We start from the raw sequence: 6133 nt of genomic DNA, 5'->3' as shown, positions 1-6133 counted from the left end.
TTTAATACTGTAATTAACTTTTATGTAAGGTGTGGGACCATGATTCAATTCTATCATTTTATATTCTCAAATCATTACCCAATATTTTAATATCATAAATGGAAAAATCGCTGTTTTGTGGGTTTAAAATGTTACCCTGTTAGTAAATGAAATTATACTCAATTTCTGTGTTTTTAATTCTCTTTCATTAATGTGTTTATTTTTGTACCATTTCAAATTTAATTTTGAATAGTAATAACAATCTTAAATATAGTAAATTTTATAATATTGGGTCTCGTCTGTGTGTTCAATAGATGGATTTAAAATCACATTTTCTTGTTCAAAAATATTTTTCTTAGAATTTTTATTGGAATTTGAGCATATTTTTAAATGATTTACAGCAAACTAAATAGTTAATATTGAGTCCTGTCATCCAGAATGTGACATGCAAATTCCTCAAACCTCCTTTAATGCCATTTAGTCAAAATTAATATGTTAAATCAATATAAATTAGTATAAATGAGTATAACTAATGATTAAAATAAATTAATGTGTTTGGCTCCACGTTTCTGTCTTCTGCCTTCTATCACTGATGTTTTATTCCTATCCTTGTTGTTTTCTATAGTTTCTTTTATTATGTCTTTTTCTGTCTTGTGATTTGAAAACTATATGACACATTGTAATGTTTTAATTTTTCTAATTTTTTGCTTTTAATTTTAACTAATTTTATTTTTTAGAGAAGTGCAGGTTCACAGCTAAATGGAGCAGAGAGTACAGACTTCTCATATGTCCCTTTCCCCACACACAGCCTCCCCACTACAGCTTCCTGCCTCACAGGAACACACCTGTGACAACCAGGAACCTACCTTGACCCTTCATTATCATTCAAAGCTTACAGTGCACATTCATGTTTACTCTTCACATTGTACTTTGAGTCTTGACAAAACTATAATGGCAATGGGATATTATTCACTGCTAACAGGAGATGATCTAACAAGCCACAAAAAAAATACATGGAGGAAACTTAAATGCATATTGCTAAAAGAAGCCAATCCGAAAAGTCTATGTACTTTTCGATTCCAATTATATGACGTTCTGGAAACGGTGAAACTATGGGAACAGTAGAAAGATCAGTGGTTGCCATGGTCCAAGGGGAAGGAAGAGATGGATACACAGAGCACAGAGAATCTTCACGGCAGTAAAACCATTCTGTATGATACTATAATGGTAGATATATACATTTTTCAAAATCTTTTAATCCTTTAAATTATGTTGTTTTTTTTTTTTTTTTTTGATGGAGTCTTGCGTCTTGCTCTGTCTCCAGGCAGGAGTGCAGTGGCACTATCTTGGCTCACTGCAACCTCCGCCTCCCGGGTTCAAGCAAGTCTCCTGCCTCAGCCTCCCGAGTAGCTGGGACTACACATGTCCACAACTACGCCCGGCTAATTTTTAGTAGAGACTGGGTTCACCATCTTGGCCAGGCTGCTCTCGATCTCCTGACCTTGTGATCCACCTGCCTTGGCCTCCCAATGTGCTGGGATTACAGTCGTCAGACACCACGCATGGCCATTTTTGTTTTAAGAACTGCAGACATGCTGGGTCTCCTAGAAGTTTGGTACATAGGATAAGCCAAGGCTTCCTTCAGGAACAGGTTCTCCACCACGTCGCTGCTCAAAGGGTCAGGGCATCCCCAAGTTCGTGTGAAGCCTGCCTGCCATGTCCACAGCCCATGCCGACCCCTCCTGAAGGCACTGGAATGCTTGTTCCTGCGCATGTGATAACTCCAGACAGCTTCAGCCTTGCAGGACAACTATGCGCCTCTGGCAGCAGTGGCCAGAGGGCCCATAGAAAGAGATTGGAGGTGAAACCAGATGCTGTGAGCATACTTTGTTAGGCAAAACCACATACTATAAAAGTGCTTTAAAATGCAGCAGGAGGAGACGTGAAGACACAAATGAACAAGTGCGTAGTGACACGTGGCTGTCAGAACACAGTGAGGGATCCACACTGCTTCCCCCCTTTACCTAGGAAAGGAGAGTTCTAGGCTACCTCCTCCTCGGCCGTGGCATCCTGATATTGCCGATATTCAGACACCAGGTCGTTCATGTTGCTCTCGGCCTCGGTGAATTCCATGTCATGCATGCCCTCGCCCGTGTACCAGTGGAGGAAGGCCTTGCGCCTGAACATTGCTGTAAACTGCTCTGAGACACGCCTGAAGAGTTCCTGGATGGCTGCGTTGTTCCCAATGAAGGTGGCCGACATTTTCAGCCCCCGGGGTAGGATGTCACAGACGGCTGTTTTTACGTTGTTGGGGAGCCAGTCAGCAAAGTAGCTGCTGTTCTTATCTTGAATGTTGAACATCTGTTCATCCACCTCCCTCATGGGCTGCGACCCCTGAAAATGGGGCCGCCGTCAGGTAGCGGCCGTGATGGGGGTCGCAGGCCGCCATCATGTTCTTAGCATCAAACATCTGCCGGGTGAGCTCAGCCACGGTCAAGGCCCGGTACTGCTGGCTGCCCCGGCTGGTCAGTGGGGCGAAGCCGGGCATGAAGAAATGCAGCCGGGGAAACGGGACCATGTTCACGGCCAGCTTCCGCAGGTCGGCATTCAGCTGGCCTGGGAAGCGCAGGCACGTGGTGACCCCATTCATGGGCGCAGACACCAGGTGGTTCAGGTCACCACAGGTGGGTGTGGGCAGCTTTAGGGTCCTGGAACATATGTCATACAGCGCTTCGTTATCTATGCAGAAGGTCTCATCCGCGTTTTCTATGAGCTGGTGGACTGAGAGGGTGGCGTTGTAGGGCTCCACCACGGTGTCCGACACCTTGGGCGAGGGCAGGATGCTGAATGTGTTTATGATCCTGTCTGGGTACTCCTCCCGGATCTTACTGAGCAGAAGGGTACCCATCCCAGAGCCAGTCCCCTCACCCAGGGAGTGGGTCAGCTGGAAACCCTGCAGGCAGTCACAGCTCTCAGCCTCCTTTCTGACAACGTCTATCACTGACTCCATCAGCTCCGCTTCTTCTGTGTAGTGTCCCTTGGCCCAGTTGTTTCCGGCCCCACACTGACCTGTAAGACAGTACAGCCGGTCACTCGATGGCCAGGTTTACGGTCATCAGTGGTCACCACCATAATGCAAAAAGAGCCAAGTGTCACGTGTGAGGTGAAAGCACCATTCGCCCTGCAGGTGGAGCAAATGAAACCCACTCCCCCAGAGTTACAGGACAGCAGCTTCCCCTGTTAGGAATTAAGTCAGGAGTCAAACCTGAGATGGGCTAACAGACCTCACTGCAGGTAGAGCAAATGAACCCCCCCACCCCCCCGGAGTTACAGGACAGCAGCTTCCCCTGTTAGAAATTAAGTCAGGAGTCAAACCTGAGACGGGCTAAGAGACCTCACTGCAGGTGGCTCCTGCCCATTTTCAGGGAAGGCAGTAGCCACAGCCCCAGCTCAGCTCCCTGCAGGGAGTTTACATCAGTTGCTCCTCACCTTGAGGAGACACCCGGGCCTTCCTCCCAAAGCCCGTTTAGGAGAGGCGGATTGAGCGACTCCACTCGGAGGATACAAGGGTGTTCAGGGGCCCTGGCTCCACAGTTCCCACAGCGATGACCTTGGGGACACTCCTAGATTTTGAGCTGCCCTGGCTAAGGAGCCCACCCCAGTCCTCGCCCGCAGCTCACCGAAGATGAAGTTATCTGACCTGAAGACCTGCCCGAAGGGCCCTGAGTGCACAGAGTCCATGGTGCGGGGCTCCAGATCCATGAGCACAGCGCGGGGCACGTACCTGCCACCTGCGCGGGGCGGGAGTGCATCAGGAGGGGAGGGCCGCGTTCCCAGGAGGGCGGTGGGGAAGGAGGGGATCTCACCGCTGGCCTCGTTGTAGTACATGTTGATGCGCTCCAGCTGCAGGTGGCTGTCCCCGTGGTAGGTGCCAGCGCAGTCGATGGCGTGTTCATCAGAGATCACCTCCCAGAACTGCCAGAGAAGGGAGGGGCCAGACAGGCCAGGGCTGAGTCTCGGAGGCGCCCCAGCCCCCCTCGCACCCCCACCCTCATCCGCACCCCCATCCCTAGGCCGCCGTGTCCCTGGGGTCCACCCCGGCCGCCTCGCCAGCAACCAGTTCCACCACGTTCCCGGCAGGGAGCCCAGAGGCCGCAATGCAGGGACTCCGCCCCCGCCACTGCCAACATCTTCCCCGGCCCCCAGCAGGCCCGGGCTGGGCCCTCAGAGCCCCGGCTGCCAACCTTGGCGCCGAGCTGGTTCCCGCACTGCCCGGTCTGCGTGAGCACGATTTCCCTCATGGCCAAGGCGGGATCAGGGCGGTAGCAGAAGCGCGAGAAGGAGGAGCAGACGCTCAGCGACCCAGCCCGCCCTCCGCCAACGCTTAAATAGCCCCGCGCCCACCTCCCCCAGGTTCGGATTCGGCTCCCAGAATAAGCAACAGCTTTGCTTCCACACAGGTGCACCCACCTGTGAATCCCTTGGCGTTGAACGTCTGTTGGAGAGCTCAGGTGTCCTTGCGTGGTCCTTTCCACGTTGGGGAAAGCTGCTCAGCTGGAGAACTTCCTCGCGCTTCTTTAGTAAGACTAAATCCCTAGCTGAGCTGAAACTGAATTTTCCTCCCATGTGGGAGGGGAAGACTCTTGTTTCCATATTCACAGAGTGCCTTTGCACCTGTCCTAGATTGATGACATATTTTTGTAATGGATGCGTCCTTTCAATCTGTTAGGAGATCTGTGGTTAGGAAAGGCCTTCCGTATGTTAACTCAACGGACTTAATTATACGTTTTACTTTGGAGCAGTTCAAATCCGCAGTAAGCTATGGGTGTTAGAGATAGTCAGGCCTCTGATTTAGCTAGAGTCTTCTTTAGAGTACGATTAGCCCTTTCACCTTTCCAGAGGACTGCAGTCTCCAGCAGAGTGAAGGTAATATTGGATTCTTAAAGCTGAGGATAGGTGTTGGGCTACGCCTGCTGTGAAAGATGGGCCATTGTCACTTTGCAGGCTTTTAGATTACCCAAACTGAGGAGTTATTTCTTCTGGTAAACATTTTTCAGATGGGGTGGGGAATGCCTCGATCTAACCAGTGAAGGTATCAGTAAACATTAGCAAATATTTGAATCTCCTGCAGAAAGGCATCGGTGTAAATTAGAGTTGCCAGTTCTCACCTGGATAGGTTCCTCAATTTTGGACAGGTTTAACTGGAGAAGGAGAAAATTGCTGGGCATTTGGGTCATGCCCGTCACAGAGCTCACAGTGCTGAGTCACCTGTTTTAGTGTCTTGAAAAGATTTACCCTTATAGACAAATGAGACATTAACAGAAACAATCCCTTCTAGGGTGAAAAGAATTATGAAAGTGCTGAGTTATGTTCCTGTGATTGGTACTTGACATTAATAATTTATTACCATCATTCAGCCAGCCAGAGGGGCCCTGGACTGAAATGCAATCCCTGGCCCATTTTTGTTCTTCTTCAGGGTATTCCGGCCCAGTTCTATGTATGCTGACCAGCACGCCCATAAGCTTCACTGGCCTTTCAGTGCAGGGGCCTTGGCTGCGGCATCTACAAGGGCATTTCCTTTTACATGGTCAGTCTCTCTTTTGATGTCTTCTGCAATTAATTATAGTCCCTTTTTGGCAGCAAAGCAGCATTCTAACAAACTCAAAATCTGAATGATGTTGTATGGAAAAGCCCTCGGGGGTCAGGAGTCCCTACCCATTCCAAATTGCAGCATAAGCATGAAGCACTAAAAAATAATACTTGGACTCAGTGTAAATGTTAATTTTTAAATCCTTTCCAACTGCAGGGGCTTAGTAAGTTCAATTAACTCAGCTTTTTAAGCTGAGGTCAAGGTCAACAATGCTTGTGCCTTGATTCTCTTGTGCTGACTAATAGTAGCATATCTAGCCCTCCTGTTTTCCTGATGCATAAAACAACTTGCATCTGTTAACCACTCTTCCTTAGGATGGTCAAGGGGCTCATCTCTCCTAAGTCTGGCCTGCTAGGATACATTTGTTTCATAACCTGTGACATGCTTTTGCTGTATCCCCAGTCAAATCTTATCTTGAATTGTATCTCCCATAATTCCATATATCGTGGGAGGGGCCCCGTGGGAGGTAATTGAATCAGGGGATGGGTCTTTCCCATGCTGTTC

General features: G+C 48.8%; 1 pseudogene; it reads right to left on the bottom strand.

Annotated features, from left to right (window-relative positions):
* Window positions 1-2065: 2065 nt before the first annotated feature.
* LOC129026127 (tubulin beta-8 chain-like) lies at window positions 2066-4280 on the bottom strand (annotated as a pseudogene).
* Between the last annotated feature and the right edge of the window lie 1853 nt (window positions 4281-6133).

Source organism: Pongo pygmaeus, chromosome 14 (genome assembly GCF_028885625.2).
Source record: "Pongo pygmaeus isolate AG05252 chromosome 14, NHGRI_mPonPyg2-v2.0_pri, whole genome shotgun sequence".
In the NCBI taxonomy this organism is placed as follows: domain Eukaryota; kingdom Metazoa; phylum Chordata; class Mammalia; order Primates; family Hominidae; genus Pongo; species Pongo pygmaeus.
The sequence above is the reverse complement of the archived record's forward strand: the minus strand, read 5'-3'. Positions and strand labels throughout refer to the sequence as shown.